This window comes from Quercus lobata, chromosome 11 (assembly GCF_001633185.2).
Source record: "Quercus lobata isolate SW786 chromosome 11, ValleyOak3.0 Primary Assembly, whole genome shotgun sequence".
NCBI lineage: Eukaryota > Viridiplantae > Streptophyta > Magnoliopsida > Fagales > Fagaceae > Quercus > Quercus lobata.
In genome coordinates, this window is record NC_044914.1 from 6,181,950 (window position 1) to 6,204,336 (window position 22,387).

At 37.1% G+C, this 22,387-nt stretch overlaps 1 pseudogene; it reads left to right on the forward strand.

The window, feature by feature from the left end:
- Positions 1–7,997: 7,997 nt before the first annotated feature.
- LOC115966325 lies at positions 7,998–13,501 on the forward strand (annotated as a pseudogene).
- The last annotated feature ends 8,886 nt before the right edge of the window (positions 13,502–22,387 follow it).

Here is a 22,387-nt window from a genome sequence, read left to right on the forward strand (position 1 = left end):
ATGCTTTTGAATATGTTCTAAAGCTCTATTTTCTCTTCACAATTCTCTCTCTCTTTCTTTTTCTAAGTTTTTGTCTCACTTTTTGTGTGTTCTCCTCTTTGCCCTTATTCTCCCTTACATTTGCACTATTTTCATCTTTCGAATGTGTTGTCCCTACACAGCTGAAGGGCTTCTTATCCCATCAAGCTCTGGCTTCCTTACTTTCATGATAAATGGAGACTTTTGGGGCTTCCTACACTGTTCAGGCCAGTCATTCATCAATAAATGTGACTGCGCCAAGCAACTGAATCTTATTAATGCGGAGGTGACTGTTACTTTATCAAGAATTTTCAATAGGCTTCATCGAAAAATTATGCATTTCCCATAGTTCCTCCTCAATAGCTTGGCAAGTGCATCATCCTCGGTAGCTTAGTAAGTGTCTCATCCTCAGATCCCGATCTGTAACATTCCCAAGGAGTATAGTGTCCAGACCTAGTATGTGGTCCAAGGTTTTACTCTTTCAAAGTGGTCAGCCATCAGAATGGGCCAGTCAATATTAGGCCTATTTTCATTCGAGGTCCAATATCACTTAGGCTCAAAAACCACTTCCCTGCAATATTTTTGTCATATCAGTTTGTAAGCTTTTTGTTGTAAAATTTGTAGTAGTTTTAATATTTTTCATTCACTTAATGGTGATTGAGTTGAATTTCTATTGATTCATAATTTATTTTTGGAAGAAAATGCTAAAGTTATTACAAATTATACTAAAAAAAAAAAAAGCTTACAAATTAGTATGACAACGACATGGAATTTCAACAAAAGAATAAATGAGTATTGAATTAGTACTTCTTATGATTTGTGACATATCAATTTACCTATTTTAACATACAATTTTACAACTCACCCAATATCCCATTTCTTATTTATCACATCCAGCCAAACACTATTCTTTTATTTATTATAAACTTTATGTGTGTGTGTGTGTGTGTGTGTGTGTGTGTACAAAACTTAGGTACAGTACTTTAGGTGCTGTTCCTTAGATTCCCCTCGTAAGATTCAGCCATGTGACTACTTAACTAAAAAATACTCTTCCATCCTATAAGAAAAAATCCACATGACAGAATCTTAAAAGGGAATCCTAAAGAATAGCACCTAAGTACTATACCTAAGTCTTGTCTCTCTCTCTCTCTCTCTCTCTCTCTCTCTCTCTCTCTCTCTCTCTCTCTCTCTCTCTCTCTCTCTCTCTCTCTCTCTCTCTCTATATATATATATATATATATATATATATGTATGTATGTATGTATGTATATGTATATATCTTTTTGAAGCAACTCAGCAACCTCAAACCCACAGCTGCAACACCACCATCGCCAGCAACCACCAAACCCATATCTATCACTACCCAACAAACCCACATTAACTACATACACTACCAACTATAACAATCACAATCGCCACCACCCCACCACAATCAACAACCATCACCAAAACCATAGTCAACAACCACCACCAAAATCACAAACTTATTAAAATTCACCACAAACCTAGAACAACAAACCCGTCCACCACCCACCACAAACCCATCTACCACCCACCTGATCCATATCCACCCACCAATCCATAGCCCAACTGCCAATCCATAGCCACCCAAAATCGCGTGCGTGTGCGCAAGAGAGAGAGAGAGAGAGAGAGAGAATTAGAGAGAATTAGAAGTGAGAGAGATTTTTTTTTTTTTTTTTTTTTTAGAAGAGAGAGACAATAAAATTATCATTTTTGTTTTTACCATCACAGCTACAGTAACTTCTATATTTAAGAAGTTAATTTAGCTATGTGCTAAAAATTTTAGCAATACCTACTCGATTGTTGCTTTCTTTTTGTTGTTTTAGATGCTAAAATAGAAATTTGGGTGTTTTGAACACTTCGATGCTAATGCTCTTAAGAGTATTAGTACAACCCCCCAAATTGCTATTTTACAGCCCAAACATGTTAAAATCCTTCTTTGCCTTGGTGTGTAAACCTAAATTTTTTTACAACCTTGTTATAGTAAGTATGAGTATATAGTAGGGATGGCAAAAATTGCCCAACCCATGGGTACCCAACCCAACCCTAATGGGTTGGTTTTTACCCGACCCGTGAAGCAAATAGGGCGGGTTTGGGTTTTAAAAACCCAACCCCTAGTGGGTTCGAGTCGGGTGAGGGTAATATGCATACCCTCCCCAAACCCAACCCGTATACATATATTATATAAAAAATTTTAAAAACTCTAACTATAAATACTAACTTTCTCATTTCTCTAACCCTAATCCGTCATTCTCATCCCTCACTCTCAACTCTTAGCCACCCTCCCTCTCCCTCACTCTCACTCTCACTTACTGTCATTGCCCTCCTCCTTGCCTCCCCCACCTCACTGTGCCGGTCCCTCCTCCACCTCACCGGTCCATCCTCCCTGCCTCCCTTACTGCGTCGCTCACTTTCTCAGACTCCATATTTTGCAATGCTCTCTCACTTTTTCATAGCAAACTCTCTCTCTCACAAATCCAAACCCTAGCCGCCGCCATCTCTCTCTAGAAATCTGATTGTGGATGTGAGTTTTCGATCTATAGTTGTGATGGTGTGGGTTTTGATCTATGGGTATATGGGTTTTGATATGTGACTGTGGGCACATGAGTGGGTTTTGATCTGTGATTGTGATCTGCACTTCTTTTTATCCTTTTATCTTCTTCTTTTTTGGGTTTCGTTCTCTCTCATTACAAAAAAATAATTAGGATTTTTGTATTGTGATTTGTGAATCTGGATAGTTGTGTTTGTAGTTGAAAATCAAGAAAACAAAAAATTGATTTTTTTTTTTTCAAAGATTTGGCCCTCTAGTTCAGGCTTGAAAAAAAAAATTGAAAAAAAAAAATTTAGGGGCATGGTGGGGCAAGGCCCCTGGGGGCTTGACGGGATGGGTTTGGGGGTAAAAAAAACAAATTTAGTAAATGGGGCAGGTTCGGGTTTTACGGGGTTATTAGGGCTACATTCGAACATGAAAGGTTTTCCTACCCAGACCTAGTAAACTAAACTAACTAGCCCATGAAATGGAAGAACTTCGTGGATCAAATGAAATAACCAGATTCGACCGACTAGCAAAACTGGTTGAGTGCATAGCCGTAGTCCTCGACCGTTTATATAGGGAGAGTCGAATAGGTGAAGAAGCAACCTTACAGAATTAGGAATCGTTAAAATGTCAAAGGGCTCACCCAAACTAGATAGATCAATGTGTGAATTGCTACAGAGATGTCCATATTGCCTAAACAACCGATGGTGTCTACATTTGTAAACGTGGGTGGCAAGTCAGGTTCGGGTTTAAAGAAACCCCAAGCCTAACCTGTTGCCATTCCTGGTATATAGAACCTATGTAGTAGGTATGTAAAATTAAAAAAATATTATTTTATTTCCTATTTCTTCTCTCGACGACTATCTGACTTTTTTCTTTTCTCTCCTCTCTCTCTTCTTTCTTTTTCTTTTCTTCTTCTCTCACTCTTCGTCTTTGACTCTTCTCTTTTCATCTTTCACTCTTTGACTCTCCTCTCTTCTCTATTCTTTCTTCGACCCTCTTTCTCACGATTTTTTGGCGATGGATTGGTGGTGCTATGAATGGGTGGTGGGTCTCGCGATTTAAGTGGTAGTTGGTTGAGATTTTGGGTCGGTGGGTTGCGATTTGGGTTTCAGTGGAGGTGGCAGGCAGAGTTTTGGTGGTAGTTGCATTGGTGGTTGTGTTTTGCGATCTGGGTTTTGGTGGTGTGGTTGGGTTTTTGGTTTTTAGTTCCCTGTTCCAATGGTGGTGGCCGTTCAGTGTTTCAAGGGTGGTATTGGTTGGGTGTTTCTATGTTTATTTTGGATTTGGATTGCTTGTTGATTTTGGTATTGATGGATTTGGTTGCTGGGTAGCAGAAAGAGACGAAAAGGAGAGGAAGACTGGTTGTTGGTAGGTAATAGCACAGAGAGAGAGAGAGAGAGAGAGAGAGAGAGAGAGAGAGAGGAAAAAAATAAATAGAGGAAGAGAGGGAAAGAATAAATAAATGAATAATATTGGTTGGGATGTGCAAAATAAGAACTGAAATGTTGTGTATATTGTTTAATGGGTTGGTAAAATAAATAAAGTAGTATTCGAAAATATAAAATAGATCTTTTTTTACATTCTCATATGTAAATGCTCTAAGAGATGAAAAAATATACATGTAACTTACATTTTTTATTTTAATTTAAAGCACCCATGTTGGGAAAAGGAAAGCACAAGCACTTGGGGAGAAAAGCCTCTCCATTAACGCCACTGTTGAAAAACTCCAATAGTATGAATAGTTGAAGTACAATGATGACTATGTCTAAGCCCATGTCCCCCCAAGTACTTGAGCCCTCCAAGTTCTAACTAGCAATCAGCTTCATCGTGTTGGAAATATTCATTAATTCCTAGATATGTGAGATGCGAAAAATAAAATAAAAATAGCACACATGCAAAGGCAATCACACAACACAAAAAATAACATAGTTTAACAATTTGCTTACATCTATGGAGTTGTAGTGCTTCACTATGTTCAAGGAAATTATACAAAATGAGGCAGTACAATTAAAAAATCTCCCAAGCCTTCACTTCATGGACTAAGGTTGTGTTTGGCTGGATGTAAAATATTTTTCGAGTGTAAAATATTTTCAGGTGAAAATATTTTCGGGAAAGGAAAATATCTTCAAGTGTTTGGTTGTATTCCAAAAAATACTTTGGAAAATATTTTCTAGTGTTTGGTTGTGTTGCTGAAAATGTTCTAGAAAATCCATTTTTATCATGTTTCTTACATTTTCTTAGGATCCAAACAAATATTATCATAGAGAATCAAAATATATAAACAAGAAACAAAAATCAAAACAAAAAAAATCAAAATCATAGGACCAATCGTGGCGCGATTGGTTTGTGGGTTTGTTGGTGAGGATGAGGGATGGGTCGATCGATTCGTGGGTTTGTTGGTGAGGATGAGGGATGGGTCGATCGATTCGTGGGTTCGTGATCTTGCCGGTGGAGGAGGTGGGTCGATCAGTTCGTGGGTTCGTGGCGTGATCTCATCGTCGCGTGGAGGGGACAAGGACGGCGATCGATTCGTGGCGCGATCTCGCCAGTGGACGAGGTGGGTCGATCGGTTCGTGGATTTGTGGCGCGATCTCACCGTCGTGTGGAGGGGACAAGGATGACGATCTGACCGGTGCGATCTCGAACTCAATGGTGCGAACTCAAACTCTCTATTTGTGCGTCTGTGAGGCCTCTCTCTTTCTCTCTCTCTCTTTGCGCGTCTCCGGAAATGATTTGAAGGTAAAACAGAAGCTGAAAATATTTTCCAAGTTAAAAGAGCTATTTTACAGTCAAAGTAAATAATTTTCCGAAAAATTCTATTTTCCATGCGCAACCAAACACACGGTTTCATGTAAAAGGATTTCCTGGAATCATTTTTAGCCAAAACAAATACAGCCTGAGCCTCACTACAACAAATCTGACTTTTTTCAAGGGTCAAAACCATTGAAAATAGTATTAAAAAACCTTAAGAAAAATTATTTTAAGAGTCCAATTGACCCCTGATAACTTTCGAAACTTATACCGTCGAAAAAAAAATTTTGAAAGCTTTTGTGGCCCTCAAACCAAGTACTCTAATATTATTTTAAGGGTCAAGAGACCTTTAAATAACCTTTTACCAGGGTTTAAAATATTTACATTAACAACTCTTGATAAATAAGGTTATTTAAGGGGTCTCTTGATCCTCAAAATAAGATTTTATTTATTTTTTATTTTTTAAAAACCATAATCATGCACAATATATATATATATATATATATATATATACACACACACACACACACACACACACACATACACAAAAATTCACAATTGTTGAGATGATATGCTATGATATTGACGTATAGCAAAAATGATATCAATGGTCTTAAAAGTGATATGTCAATTATTGTTTAAGAGAAAAGATATCAACCACCACACTATACAAAGACCAAATCTGTCCAAGAGTTAAAAGTTTTGATACATTTTATTCATCATCATCATCTCCAAAACAAGAAGTTATCAGCTACTGCAATTGAACATTTTAGCCATTATGGTGTCTTCAAGTTTCTGAAAAAGAGAGAATGATACAGATTATGAAATTGAAAAATGTAAGGAACACCAGAAGAAACACATGAAGAATAACCTAAAAGCAGGAATAGACTTTAGCAAAACCAAAACTAGTGAGATACCAAATCATCCAATAAATAAGCTCACACCTATATAAACTAATAAAGGGCCACAACATAGATCTTAAAACAAGCATAGTAATCATGGCATCCTATACCAGAGACACCCATTCCTATTCCAAACCATCCTCTAAATTTCTAAACAGAGTGCATAACAAGTAACTTGTTTCATATTCAACTACTCAATGTTAGGATTCTTAAACAAGCATAGTTTTCCAACCATATAAGTGCATACCCATTAAAAATAAATAGTAGCACTTGAAAGTTCTATGTTTTGCAATCAAAGAGAGCATTTGTTGATAGACTAATGCAATATACAACATACATATATTAGAATTCTTGGTTTTCAATGGTGGTCCATGTCCAAAGTGAAACAGAATACCAAAAGTTTGTTAATTTCCCAGCAAATATATCTACGCACCTTTCCACAATATCAAATTCAAGATACCCATAATTTCAAAAAGAAAAAAAAGGCGCAATAGATTTCATATATCTAGTTTTGATTGCAATCATTGTAGTCAAACCAAGAAGACTATAATAATAATAAGAAGAAGAAGAAGAAGAATAACTGAAATTACAAAGCTAAAATATGAAAAGAGAAACAGAGAGGGAGAGAGAGTCTGATTACCTGTAATACTAAAAATGAAGATGAAGAAGAAAAGAGATTCAAAGTTATTCACAGTTTTGTACAGCCAGATAGAACTAGCTCTTTATAAATAATAATAAAAAAAGGTGACTTTTTGGGGTTTATTATTAGCAAATTGGTCAATGTTAATAATAAACAATCACAGTTACCGGAGCTACTTGAGACATTGTGTTTCGTCATCACTCAATATTCAAACATCTGATAATTAAAAATTAAAAAGCCAGATCTGAAGCAAATTAATTATTAAACTAATATGCATAAAAAAAGAGTGCGTATTACAATATTAAAACTTGACAATCATTCAGGAGTTGCAATATTAGTTGCCTCCCCACAATTAAACCCTAAATTTCCAAAATCAAAGGGATGAAATAGGTATTCTCATTTAATGACAGCAACAAGAGTCACCATTACAATTCCAACCTCAAACTACCATATTAAAACTGAAAGGTTTCTCAACATGACTGAGCCCTGTATGATAGGCTATTGGGAAAGTGACAACAAATTCCCCAGCATTTTGCACTAACCTGATTTGAAGCAATTGTTAGAGTAAGAGACACAGATATGAATTCATGCCATACCTAAGATAATGAATGCATATCACAAGCAGCTATATAATCAAGGATGCTGTAATGGATTGCAAAGAATATTTTCAGTGTGCAATCAATGTGATTTTATTCTCTTTCAACCAATATTTCAACTTCTACCATAAATCAGGTTGAAATTGCAGGTTAGAGGAATCAGAGAAAAAGTAAATCCTAAGCTAACAACATCATTAGTTATTCAAGCCATTAAATGTGATTCATGCTTTGAATTTCATCTTATTATGTCCATAGAAAGCCAAAACAGAACATTGAGAAGCAGATCAGGAACACAAATCACAAGCTCACCTGCAACACAGAACCCCACACTGATAAATACTTCAGGTGACATCACTGTGGTCTTCTCCCCCAGAGTTGCAAAAGTAACTGACCAAAGATAAATGAAAAATATGCTTAGTAGATTACAATGTATAGAGAAACATACAAAGCAACTTAACTCCTTTACGCAATAAAGAAATCAACCAACCCTTATCAAAACATATTAGCTTTGAAGGTTAGAGAAACATAAAATGAAATATTATTCTTCCAATTTGTTGAAACAGGTTAGTTTAATTGCTAAACTCTTTTAAGCAATCTAACTAACATGACCCTAAGGACAGAGTGATCTCTTTGTCAACCCAGACTTTCCAAAACATTCTTCATCAGTCATAAACATCAAAATGCAACAATTTCCAATGAAATTTCACACACATACGCATGCACACAATCAGGGTAATGTCTATGTCAATCCATATCCTTTCTAAAACATTCTGCATCTGCTATAAACAACCAAATTTATCAATTTGCAACGGAATTTCACACACACACACACACACACATTAAAAACAAATTAGGTTAATAGCTTCAAGGACAAAACAAGTTAGTTTCTCCGCTTAACTCCTTTAATTGCTTAAAGTAGTTAACCAACTGTTATCAAAACAAGTTAGCTTCGAAGGTTCAAGAATCATTGAATTAACTATTATCCTTTGAATTTGTTGAAACAAGTTAGTTTAATTGCTTAACTAAGTTAGTTTAATTGCTTAACTCCTTTAACCAACCTAAATAACTTGACCCCACAAGAACAGAGTAATCTCTTTGTCAATGCAGGATGGGAGTGAAGACCCATCATTCGGTCCCACATTGCCCCATTTGGTTGCTGTATTATCTTCTCATTGACAACCTAGAACTACATTTATTAAATGGAGTTATCATTTCCTTTATAAGTTAATTATAACCTCTATGATTATAATCTTTTTAACCTTATAAATAAATTGAGTGACTTCATGAAACTTAAACTTTTGTGCATGTGGAACATCCTAGATGGATAGTGTCATAAAGATTCTCACCACCCAGCCATTACAAAGAGGCCAATGCTACAAACAAAGACAAAAAGATTGCCCAAGCATTTTCCACACAATAAAACAACAAACAATATAAATTAACACATATATCAACAATTGCGTAGTAACTCAGCAATTGATAAACTAATAGTTCTTGAATCCAAAGCGAAATAGAGAAATCAATATTTATTCATCAACACAGTCAGAATACAAAAAGGCAGTGAATTCAAATTGATTTTCACAAGCCTCACTGATCCAGACAAGTAGTGCAGTTATACTAAGATTTGATTCGATGAGAATCTGAATGAAAAAAACAAGTTTTTGAATAATCTGATCCTGCATCAAAATTGATCAATTCGATCAAATAGAGATCGAATTTGCATGGTTTAATTTCGATAAAGTGATTGATTCGGTGAAACGCATTAGATCAAATAAAAAGCAACGAACATTAAAGCGCAACAATGAAAGAATCGAATCAAATCGAATTGAATTGAATAGAAAGAAAGGGAAATTGAACCTTCTTGAGGAGACCAGAGGTACCAGGCTTTTGGCCATCGATTGGCTTGGTCTCGACGCGAGAAACCTTGAACACCATTGCTGAGAGAATGAGAGAAAGAGTGACTTCCATTTCTCAGTTTTCTGAGAAATGTGAAACGAAAATTATGGGGAAATCGATGAAAAAGTGTGGGTAAACCAAAAAACAAAAAAATCAAAGACAAAATTAGGGTTTGTGACTTCCATGGTCAATTCGTACCTAATTGGAACTGAGAACACAACGCCAAGAGAGACGAAGAGTCACAAATTGCCGAGATCAATCCGAACCTAATCGGAGCTGTGCGATTTCCATGATCGTCGAGCTGAGATTTCCATGATCGTCGAGCTCTTTGAGCTCTATGCTTTCTCAGTTTCTGGGAGAGAGTGAACAAATATTTTATCAGGGGCTGTGGCTATCATTTTAAATTTTTTTTGTGTGCTTTTTTCAAGGCTGAAAATTTTGTCATATTTTATCAAGGGTTGTGGGCTGAAAAATGTAAAGTTTTGTACCTTTTTTTTTATTATTTTTTTTATTTTTTTTTAATTTTTTAACATTTATTTCAAGGGTGTTTTTACTTATTTTGAGGACCTAATAACCTTTGAGATAAAGTTTAATAATATAACCAAAGGCATTTGTATGTATAGATTGTATCGACAGATTTTAGTAAACTCTCGATAAAAGAGGATTGAAATAACTAAAGTTTGTTGTAGTGTCTCAAAAATCTCCCATTAATAAATAGTAACACTTCTATATTAGGTTGGATCATAATCTGAATTAAACACAAATTAAGCTCTGTATAGCCTGACACATTGAGCCATTTCTTCAACTAGCTTTCCAAAATCACCACTATTGAGCTGCCAATGGAAAGCCACCAATATTATTCGGATTTGAACTTGGGCTCCAATGGTTTCCATGCCTTCAATAGCCTCACAACATTATGTGTTTGGTAATGCAAATTACAGTTACAAATTTCTCTCAAGAATATATCATTTGGAAGAGAAATGGAGAAGTGAGAATATGAAGGAATTTAGGTTCTAGTCGAAGGCTCTCTCTCTCAACAAAACGGAATGGTTAAGATGAATAAAATGGACTCTCTCTAGGTGTATATACTTAGCTTTGACTTATTTTTCACGTCGAGCATGCACAATCTGTGTTATTTGTCATATTTGATAAAGCTGAAAAGTCGATCATGACAGTGTACGTAGGAAATGACGTCTGCATGCTAGTCACGACTTGCATACAACAAAGATCCCAAATTTAGTATGTTAGGGCATCCACAGGAGATGTACCCAATGTGCCAAACGTTAAATATTTGACACATTTGGCACATTAAACACAAAAACTTTTTTTATGAGATGTTTCAAATCTCATAATTTTTGCTACATCTGAACAGTACCGTTCCATTTTGGAACGGTACGGACAAGAGTGCTAAAAAAAAGTTTTTTATTCATTTCTCTCTCATCTTTTTTGACTTTATTGTTGTTGTGGTTGATGATGATGATGGTGGGAGGAGTTAATATATTATTTTAATGTATAGAATTGAATGATAAAACATATGATAAATTAGATGTTGTAAAATGACGTGGTAAAATAATAAAGTAAACTTTTGGTGTGTCAAAATGACATTTTTTTTAGAACATTTGTTGTGGATGCTCTTATGCACTTCACAAGTAGGTTGCAGAATGCAACTTTGGCCGAGGTTTAACAGGCTCAAGTACATTTTACCCAAATATAATAATGCCCCAGAAAAATACATAAATATGAGATAATAAATACACACAAAATTAAGCCAATAAAAACAATGATTTAATATCAAGTTAGCAATAAAAAATTACCCACTACATCTGGCAATTTTTTTTTTTTTAGTTTCATTTGGCATAACTTGATTTCCATATAATCGAGTTTTTCATTGAAACTCGATTTTATTAAAATTGAGTTTCAAAACAGGGGCACGATCCTATATAGTTTGGAAACAAGGGCATATTGCCAAATATTTTGCCCAATAGGGGCAAAAGGCTAGAATCCCCTCCAAACAACTACAATTATATATCATCTTATCCTTCTTTTTTTTGAATCATCCTCCAGATATAATTAATCTCAATCCAAGGACTCAGCTTAGGCTTCCCCACATTCCTAAGAGCCTTCCAAACAACACTATTACACTTGAACCCTGACCCGAAAGCAACTTGCAAAATTCTATCACCATTCTTGACCTTTGAGTTTGCTTCCAGGTACGCCAATTCATACCAAATACTACTACAAAAAGTGTTCCCAAATCGCTCCAAAGTTTTCCTTGATGCCTCCATGTAATCCTCAGTGAGCTCTGAGTTCTTTTGTATCTCGTCCAGCACTTTCTTACTTGCTCCCAATATGCAAGCATGGTTGAAAGCAAGCTTGTAGTCAGGGATGTAAGGCTCGGCTTTCTCCTTTTTAAAGAGCATATTGGTAAAGAAATGAAGTTGCTCAAAAACAGGTAGGACTAGTGGACCAAGAGTGGTGATGTTTGCCTTCAATGCATGGCCTTCCACCTCAATTATCACATCTTTGCTCACTGAGATACCTTGCATATATCATTATAGGAAAACCTTAGGTACATACTTAGGTATTATTATTTAGGTTCATTTCTTAAAATTTAGCTATGTAACTACTTAATTGATGAACCAATAAATTCCCATCATCCAAGGAAGCCTTTAGATGACCAATGCGCCATAAACGCGCATTTAATGCGTGAACCATTACTAATGGACGGACGCGTAAACATGACTATTGGATGGATATTTAAAGCACATCCTTAAACCACCAAAGGCATTATCAAAGCCGTTAAGGCCTCCATTGAAGACCTCCAATGGCTAGAAAAGCAAAGAACTATATAAACCACCTCAAAACCTTACTTGGATTTTGGGACCTTGAGTAAAAAAGGGTCAACCCGTACTTGGCCTGCTTAATTTTCAGGTCGAGGCAGGATAACTCATGGCCAATTGAACCTAAAATGTTTTTTAAAGTGATTTTTTTTATTAAAAAAATTTTGGTTATATGCATTTAGGTAACTTAATTCATTTAATAAAATAGTATAGTTATATAATTTTAATTCTTTATTGAATCGCTTTCTTTGTATACTTAACTTATATTAAAAAGAAAATAGTAGATGAAAATACTAACAAAATACTAGTCATAGTATTTTGTGTCTTTTGTTTTTGTTGGTAGTTGATTGTATCTTAATATATTAAGAAGCAATGATTTTTGTGTATTTGTCTTGGTTGATAGTTTTTTAATACTACATGGATGTGAATTTGAAAAAAAAAATTCGCTTAACTCTGGCCCCCCAGCTTGAAATCTTGGGTCCATCCCTGCTGTTGAGTATGCCTTTTTTGATGAAAAGGCAACTCCTGTAACTGATGGTGGGACATCGTATTACAATATGTTTCATGCAAACTACAACACTCTTGTGTGGGCACTACAAAAGAATGGTTTTGGAAATTTGCCAATCATAGTTGGAGAGATTGGCTGGCCAACTGATGGGCATCGGAATGCTAATATACAGGATGCGCAGCAGTTCAACCAAGGTTTTATGACCCATATATTGGGTGGGAAAGGAACCCCTATGAGACCTGGGGCAGTTGATGCGTATTTATTTAGTTTGATTGATGAGGATGCTAAGAGAGTTCAACCAGGAAATTTTGAATGCCACGGGGGGATCTTTAATTATGATGGGTCAGCAAAATACCAACTTAATCTTGGTGCAACAAATTTAGGAACCCTGGTTGTGGCACGGGGTATGAAGTATCTGGACCAAAAGTGGTGTGTGATGAAGCCATCAGCTAAACTTGATGACCCACAAGTGTCACCAAGTGTGAGCTATGCCTGTGGACTCACTGATTGCACTACCCTTGGTTATGGGACATCTTGTGGAAATTTCGATAGTCGGGGTAATGTCTCTTACGCATTTAACAGTTACTATCAGAGAAATAATTAGCTTAATGGTGCCTGCAAGTTTCCCAATGTTTCAATGATCACCAAAAATGATCCATCAGTTGGAAGTTGTAAATTTCTGGTAATGATCGAGCCATATTATGGTGGCACAGAAAGGACAGTTGGGAGTTTGCAAAAGCCAGTGATTTTGGCTTCTGGCCTCATTCTCTTTTTGCTAAAAATTCTATGAATTTTGAGGCTTCTAGTTCCCAAGGCATCATTTTTCCTCAACTTTTCCTAATTGCTTTGTAGGATAGCATAGTGGGAGCTAAGAGCCATCGATATATGGCATAACTTTAGTTCAAATTTTGCAATCTAGAAGCCAAGATATTCTGTGTCAAATGTATTCATGTCTGAAATCAAACTGCATTTGGAATTCTTTATGCATGGTAAGTAATGTTTGTGAATGGGGGGTACTTATCAAGCATGTTGAGGTGGAGTGTTGTTGACGAGAAGGTATCTTTTGCAGCTGGCATATAAAACATTCTCCCTCTCACAGAATGAGGACCCCACAATTGTGCGCGACTCACATTCTATGATAGAGAGACTACATATATCAGATGCATTAGATAATTAGTAGGGGTTGATAACCTAGTTGCACGGATTTGCTCAATGTGCCCCGGAAATATTGTATAGCACCCAAGTCAACAAGGAAGTACTTCGATCACATGGCTTCTTTGTCTGGAAAATTCTTGTTGTCTTAACTTTTAGGCAATAGGGATAACTTTTGTAGGTCAGAATCCATAATTTCAGTAAGTAAGAGAATAAAGTTTCTTATCTTTTATTCCTATATAGCCTCTTTCACATGTCTAGTTTGTTCCCTTGCTTGGCTGGCTTCAGATGCTTGTTTATATAACTATTTCTCTCTCTTTCTCTCTCTCTCTTGTAGGGAATTTAACCGAAATCCCAACCTGTAAGAAGCAAAAAAAATAGAGAAAACACATGCCAAAGAAAGCAATCAAACGCACAAGACAATATTTACATGGTTTGACAATTTGCCTACGTCCACGGAATTGCAGGGATTTACTATTATCAGGGAAAAGTACAAAGTACGGGTACAAATATTCTCACACTCAAAAAACATAGCAACACCACCTCTAAAAAACCCTAATCACTAAAGTCGGTTTCTTTATATACAAAACGGGCCCAAAAATTTTTCCCAAGGGCGTTGGCCCTAGAACCCCAAGAGGCTTGTCCATGAGTGCTCGAACTTGGGCCTATCGGCCAAAGCCTCTGTTCTATGGATTAAGCCTCAGTAAATCTCCCATTAAAAACCACACAATATTATTCGGGTCAAGTCAAGTTGTCGAACCAGATCAAACAAAATTAGGCTCTATAAAGCCCAACAAATCTCCCACTTGGAGACTAGTTCAATCACCAACATCAGCCTCAATCCTCCAAACACACAATCCCCTCATCCCTGCAACTCATCCTCCTATCCTCAAGCTAGAAGGCCAACTGAAATTGCACATAGTTTCAACTTCTCAATAGTGACACCTTTAGTCAACATGTTTACCGAGTTCTTAGATCCATAAATCTTCTCAAATATTACCAACTTGTCTTCAACAAGGTAACATATAAAGTAGTATTTTGTCTATATATGCTTCAACTTTGAATGAAAAGCCAAACTCTTGGCAAGACAAATTGCACTCTGACTATCACTATGTAGAATGCTCATTTTCTGCTTCTTACCTAATTCATCTAAAAAACCATGTTGCCAAATCATCTCCTTTCCAGCTTCAATTGCTACGACATACTCAATTTTTGTAGTAGACAAAGAAACAATCTTCTGTAAATTTGAAGCCCATGATATAGCTGTACCACCCAGAGTAAAAACAAACCCAGTAGTACTCTTTTTACTATCAATATCACCAGCAAAATCAACAACTACATAACCCTGCAGTTTCAATCTTGCACCTGTGAACCAAAGACATGTATTTCATGAACCTTTTAGATATCTTAGAATCTACTTGATTGCCTTCCAATGCTGCTTTCCAGGCCTACTCATGAATCTGCTCACAACTCCCACTGTATGTGCAATGTCTGGCCTTGTACACACCATAGTATACATCAAGTTACCAATAGCTGAGGCATAGGGTACCTTGCTCATATGGTCCCTTTCTTCTTCTGTCTTCGGTGACTATTCTTTGCTTAGTTTGAAATGACTACCCAAGGTTGTGCTCACCGGTTTAGCTTCATTCATGTTGAACCTATTGAGAACTTTCTTCACATATTCTGATTGTGAAAGCTTCAATGTACCATCATCCTTGTCTCTAATGATTCTCATACCAAGGATTTTGAGATAGAGTGAAGATTGCTCAAGAGTGTGCAAGAAAACAGAGACTCGCGGCTGGGACTCGCGGGTGACTCGCGGCTGTAAGCCATTAGACGCAGCACACGTGCCAAGCATGCTGGAAGGTGAACAGTCATGCAAGCTGGAGCACTATAGGAAAAACAGGACAACTGGCCATACGGTTATCTCGCGACTGGATCTCGCGACTTAGTCAAGCCGCGAGCCACCCCTGTTTTGTTAAAATTGACGTTTCACATTCCTCTCCCACTCCAGTATAAATACCCCTTTTACCCACGATTGAAAGAGAGTTTCCAGAGAGAATTTTGAGAGAGAAACCCTAAATAAAAACAAGATTGATTCACCCACAATCTATACCTTAGAGTCTCTCCAAATTCCTCAACTCTCTTCCTCTCCATTGTCAAATCCTTGAGAGGCATTATACCAAACCTGGTTCTCACCATCATCATCACTGTGAGACAGTTGTTTGGATTTCTGGGAAGCAGTTAGGAAGGAACCAATCTTCATTGGTTGATGCTACGGTCTAGTAGCAGAATCCGGGAAGCTAGAAAAGAAAAAGGTTCGGCGCAACCTCGTTGGAGCAAGAAGCTTGGAGGGCTTAGGTGCACTGGGTAGATTAGGCTTGGAGGGTCTATTGCTGTCCATGTATCCCAAATGTATTTTCTAGTGGATTGTTTACCGCTTAGAGGGCGGCGGAGAGGTTTTTCGCCAAGGGCTTCGGTTTCCTCTTCGATAACACATCGCGTGTTGTCTTTGTGTTTGCATCTTCCTTCCTCTCTATCTTTGCCTTTTTATTATCTGCTGTGGATTTTATTTTGTTATGGCTTAGATAGTTTTTAACCAATTTCATATTATAGCATATGTTAAGTTTCCGCACACTAGTTGTTTGACATATTGCTTGAATTGGTTAAGCTGTAATTTAGGGGTCTAAACGTTCAAAGGTGTTTTTACAAGTTTTTGAACTTTCAATTGGTATCAGAGCAGGTACACTACTATTGGTTTCATTACCATTGTGTGATCCTTGACTCCCTTTTGAGATGGATAGGTCTCAATCCCTAAATGCACCTCCATATTTTGATGGTAGTAATTATGCTTTTTGGAAGGTTCGCATGAGAGCTTTTCTGTGTTCTATTGATGAATCTGTTTGGGATGCTGTTGAGATTGGTTGGACCAGACCTGAGGCAGCCAAATCCACTTGGGATAAGGCAGCACTTGCTGCATCTAATGCTAACAGTAAAGCACTCAATGCTATTTTCTGTGGTGTGTCTCCAGATGAATTTCACAGGATTTCTCACATTACCATTGCCAAAGAAGCATGGGAGATTTTGGAAACCACCTATGAAGGCACTAAGAAAGTGAAAGACACCAAGTTGCAAATGCTGACCACTCGGTTTGAGGAGCTCCAAATGAGTGAGGATGAGTCTTTTGACTCTTTTTATGGGAAGCTAAATGAGGTGGTTGTCAGTAAATTCAACTTGGGGGAGAAAACGGAGGATTCAAAGATTGTAAGGAAGATCCTTCGATCATTGCCGGAAAGTTTTCGTGCTAAAGTGACAGCAATTGAAGAGAGCAAGGACCTTGATGACATCAAAGTACAGGAGCTGGTTGGTTCTCTGCAGACTTATGAGATGTCGTTGTCAAATCAACGGAAGAGTAAATCTCTTGCTCTAAAGACCATTAATAAGAAAGTGGAAGATCAAGACTCATCGGGAGAAGATGTGGTTGACAAAGATGTTGCATACCTTGTCAAAAATTTCAGAAAGTTCTTGAAATTCAAAAATAATGGCAAATTTGATGAGAAAAGAAAATTCCAAAGTTCTGGAAGGGAGAAAAAGGAATTCAAAAAGAAAGATGGAAGAGAATCCCAACCCACACAAGGTGTCACTTGTTTCGAATGTAACGGGCATTGACACTTTAAGAAGGAATGTCCGAATTATTTGAAATCGAAAGGTAAAGTGTATGCCACGACTTTGAGTGACTCGGATTCGTCTGACTCAGAATCAGAAGAAAGCTGTGATAGAGAGGGGAATTATTCAGCCTTTATGACTATCGCTCATGTTGAGTCTTCGGATGAGTTGAATCTGCTTGTACGAGACCTTGGAGAACATAGTGATGATGAATCACTAGGAATTGTTGAAGAATCAGATGCTAAAGAAGATGAAAGCACAGCAAATCTTCAAGAGAATTACAACTCACTCTTGGAGAAGTCTGGTGAGTACATAAGGGTGGCCAAAGCTGCTGTGAGAAAAATGAAAAAGGCTGAGGAGGACTACAAAAGTCTCCTAATCCGATATAGGGAGGCCAAATGTGAGATAGAGACACTGAATGGTGAGTTGTCCGAAACTTACACAAAAGTAAGATTTCTTGAGAATGAGGTTGTGCAAGCAAATGCTAAAGTAGAGAGGGTCACCACCAAGAAGCTAGATGATGTTATCTCATCTCAAAAGAGCTTTTCAGACAAATCCGGATTGGGATATACTGGAGGAAGTAGTTCATCTAGAAATGTCACTAAAGAAGTGAAGTTTGTAAAGGCCAAAGATCCAGTTGTAACTGATCTTACTGGTGAGAAGCTCGAGGTGGAGGAGAAGAAGAATGTGGTGAACCAACGGATGATGAATCCACGTAATCAATCTGTGGGCAGGTCTGAATCTCGTGCCAAGTCACACCCACGACCATAAAGAGGTCCTAGAGCAACTTATGTGTGTCATTATTGCGGACTTCAAGGGCATACTCGACCAAATTGCCAAAAGTTAAGAGTAAAGAATAGTGCAACTCCTCAAAGGTCAGGAGGACCTAGAAATGATAGAAGAATTTGGGCAAGTGATCAATCTAGAGATCAGAATGGTGATCCCGGAATGATGAACGTGATGAAGATGATTGGTGTATTCACCAACTGCTTGGAAAGCTTCTCACGAAAGTTTGAAAGCCCTAACTCCCGTACCCAATCCTATAAGGAAATCACCCCAACCGCAAGTGACGTGTGGGTGAAAAAGGGTACTCATGCATAAGCATTACAACATGTCCATGCATTAATACTTCCTATGCTTTGTGACAATGTTTATTTGTTTTGCTTGCTGTTTTTGTTGTTGGTTGTTTGCTTGTCTTCTTGTGCATATTTTTAATTTTGTCTTATCAATCTTTTTGTTTCTTGTGTCAAAAATCCAAAAATCACATAAAAATTAGAAAATCAAAAAACTTGATTGACTTTGTTGAGTCTTTGTCTCAAAACTTGTTTTGCCTTGTACCTTTGTTCTAATGGCTTTGTGCATTTTCGAACATTGCTTGTTTTCATGCACTCATATCACTGTGGGAAAAATCTTGAAATCTATGTGATTGTTGTAAATAGATCTTCAAACTTGTCATGAATGATTAGTGAATGGTTATGTTGATCTTGAGACATGCATAGACTTGTGTCTATATATCTTCCCACCCTTTATTTTTGTTTTGCTAAAAAGAGCTCACCAAATGTAAATCTCCAAATGAAAAGAGATATTGAGCTGCAAAAGTCTGTCGCACATTCTAGTATTTGACTAGGAAAAAGGGTAAGCGACCTTATATTAAAGTGAATGTTTATTCAAAAAGCCAAAGGCTTGTTCATTAAAGTGAAATATCAAATATCACTCTCACCATGAGAGGTGATTGTTTCAAAAGATCAAAAAGATCAAATGTTATAATTGAAAGTGGAGTCAAATGTAAAGCTCCAAATTTTGTTATCAAGTTATGTGGGAGGTCATATATACATATTTCTATAATTAAGATGGGTCACATGATCTAGTGCTAATTGTGTATGCCTTGGTTGAATTGATCATTGAAACTTCACATTAGACGAAGGACTATCTCATTGTTGATATCCACACACAACACACAAGTGTATGTTCAATAAATGTCATATTCATTTGTGTGACTGTACTTGATGAAATGTGTTTTTCACATACTCAATCTTTGTTAAATCAAGTACAAAAAGATTTTTGAGTGTTTTAGGTGTTTTTGGAAAGTATTTTGTTTGAAAAATCTGAAAATTTCAAAAATCCTGTTTTGCCCTGTTTTGGCGGCTCAGTCGCGGGTATGTCAAGTCGCGTGCCTCAGTCGCGTCTTCGCGGGTAATTTTTGGCGACTTGTTCGCGAGTGGAAGGTCCAGTCGCGAGGTTCACTCAGAGATTTTCACAGCTCAGCTCGCGACTCACTCGCGGGTAGACCTTCCAGTCGTGAAAAACACTTAGAAGAATTTTTTCAAATTTTTGTCCTTGAGTGTTTTGGCGGCTTGAACTGGCGACTGTGTGGCGACTTGATCAAGTCGTGAAAATCGCGTGTTTGGCAGAAACAGGAGCAGTTTTTAAATCTTTTTCAGTTTTCCCTCGAACTTTTGTGACTGTTCATCTTCTCTCTAACCTTTCTCCCTCCCAAACACTCCGTGCTCCCATCTCCAATCTCCATTGTTGCATACTTTCTGCTCATATTCTTCAAGTCACAGGTATGGGTTTTTAATTTTGAACTCATTTCTACTTGATTTCGTGTTTTTCCCTTTGATCTTTCGCATTTGTTCATATTTTAGAAATGGGTTTGTGTTTTGGCTATTGTTATTTGTTCATGCTTAGCTTACGGATGCTGTTACTAATGTTTGTGTTGATCTTGATTGTTTACTTTTTGGTCTTCATCCTGTGCTTAGCTTAGTGTGTCTTTTATTTTATCTGATCTTGAGCTGTTGTGATGATTCAAAAATGTTCTGTTGGATGTTGTGAGTTTTACTGTGCTGAATGTGCTTATTCTATTGTGTTAATCTGTTGGGAGCTTCTGTTAGTTTTCAAAATGCTAATTGTGTGTCATCTCATTTTTCCATTATATGTCTCAATGACATATATCTGCCTTTAGGATAGTTTCTATATCTGTTGATTTTGTATTTGTTTCCCATCTTGGGCTTGTTTATCCATGTGATTGATCTAAGTAGCTTATGTTTAAATGTTCCAAGTTCATTAGTATGGATGATATTTCTTTGATAATTACATGGTACTGACTAGTTCTGCACATATATTGTTCTATGCTATTGTGGCCTCTTCTGATTGTTCACAGATGGCTCCCTCACCTCCAAAGAAGAAAACTCCTGCAAAGAAGGCTGACAAAAGATTGAAAATGGATCCTAAATTGTTTAGGTCAGTTCATCACTTTGAGAGATGCAAGGATAACTTTTTGAAAGTAGGAATTATCCAAGAAAGATTTGTAGATTTGGAGGACTTAAGACAAACCTTTATCCCCAGCTATTTTGAAGGAAGAGGATGGGAAAAGCTTCTGAGTGATTTCCCTGTAGTGTGTGAACCCCTGATTAGGGAATTTTACTTAAATGCTGTGATAAAGGAGAATGAGTTAAGTTGCTGGATTAGAGGTAAAGAATTCATTTTGGATGCACATGTCATAGATGATGTAATAGGACTTGAGGGATTAGAAGATGAGGAATTTATCAATTACAAGGATAGGAGTGTTTCTATTGAAACAGTGCAACAAAGGATAGGTGGGCAGAGAGAAGGGAAATGTTTGAATACCACTGCCTTTCCAGTGGACATGAGGTGTTTAACAATAATCATGATATTTAACCTCTATCCCATTAAGAAGTTGACTACAATCAATTGTGCTAGAGCAATTTTTCTGATGGATCTCAAAGAAAAGAATTTCATAGATATAAGTTCCCACATATTTGACACCATTGTGGATGAGACAAGAACAACCTCTAGGCCAAAATTGATCTTTCCCAGTTTGCTAATGAGGATTTTTAGAAGGAAGGGTGTTCCAATCCCTCAAGACATCAGTCCCATGTCCACACCTTCTACAATTAACAAGCTTACCTGCAAAAGGATTAGTGTTAGGCTTCCAGGAGAAGAAGATGAAGGTGATGAAGGAGAGGATGTCCCAATAGAGACTGAAGCAGAGGCAGCAGTGCATGCATCAACCTCAACACCCAGAAGGAGTGGCAAAAGACCTAGATCATCAACTTCTTCAGATACACCTCCAGATGCTTTCCAAATCATTCTGGAACGACTTAATGGGATCAGAGAAGCCCAGACTGAGCACTCTGAGAGGATGAGAGCCATGCAGGACTAGATTGATGTTTTGTCTGCAAAACTTGACAGCTTCACCACTCAGCCTGAACACTGACCCTTTGGCCATTCCTGTCAAAAAGGGGGAGATGTTTCTTTCTGTTGATAATGACATTGATGATTGAGAAGCAGAAAAGCAGCTCTTAAGGGGGAGTAATGTGTTGAGGGGGAGTTGTCAAATTCAGAGACTTTGTTTATATATGTTTGTGTTTTGGGTACTTTTAATGTTTTATATGGGTGTGATACACTGTGTTTGGTGTATAGTTGTTTCTAACTCTTAACCTTTACTCTTGGTTTAAACTTTAATATATTTTGATGATGTTATTCAGGATGTTTTGTGTTTTGTACCCATGTGCTTTTGCAAGCTTTTAGGGTTAATATTTTATGCATAGTTTGTAGGCTTTATGGTATGTACCTTACTTATTGCAGCCTTTATGCTATGTTGAAATCAGTACTTTAATCTAAATGTCCTGCATTTTGGTTTATGTACTGTCACTCTTGTGCCCTTGTAGGATTGTTCCTAGATGCATATACCTTGTGTACTATGCATTGGTTGAGTGTTGAACATACAAGTGTCTTGCCTTGTGCTTGTCAACTTGTATGTCCTTGTGTTCATTCCAAGTGTGAATGAGCACTGTGATCACTACCTTGTGGTGTTCACTTGGTTGATCAAGCCATG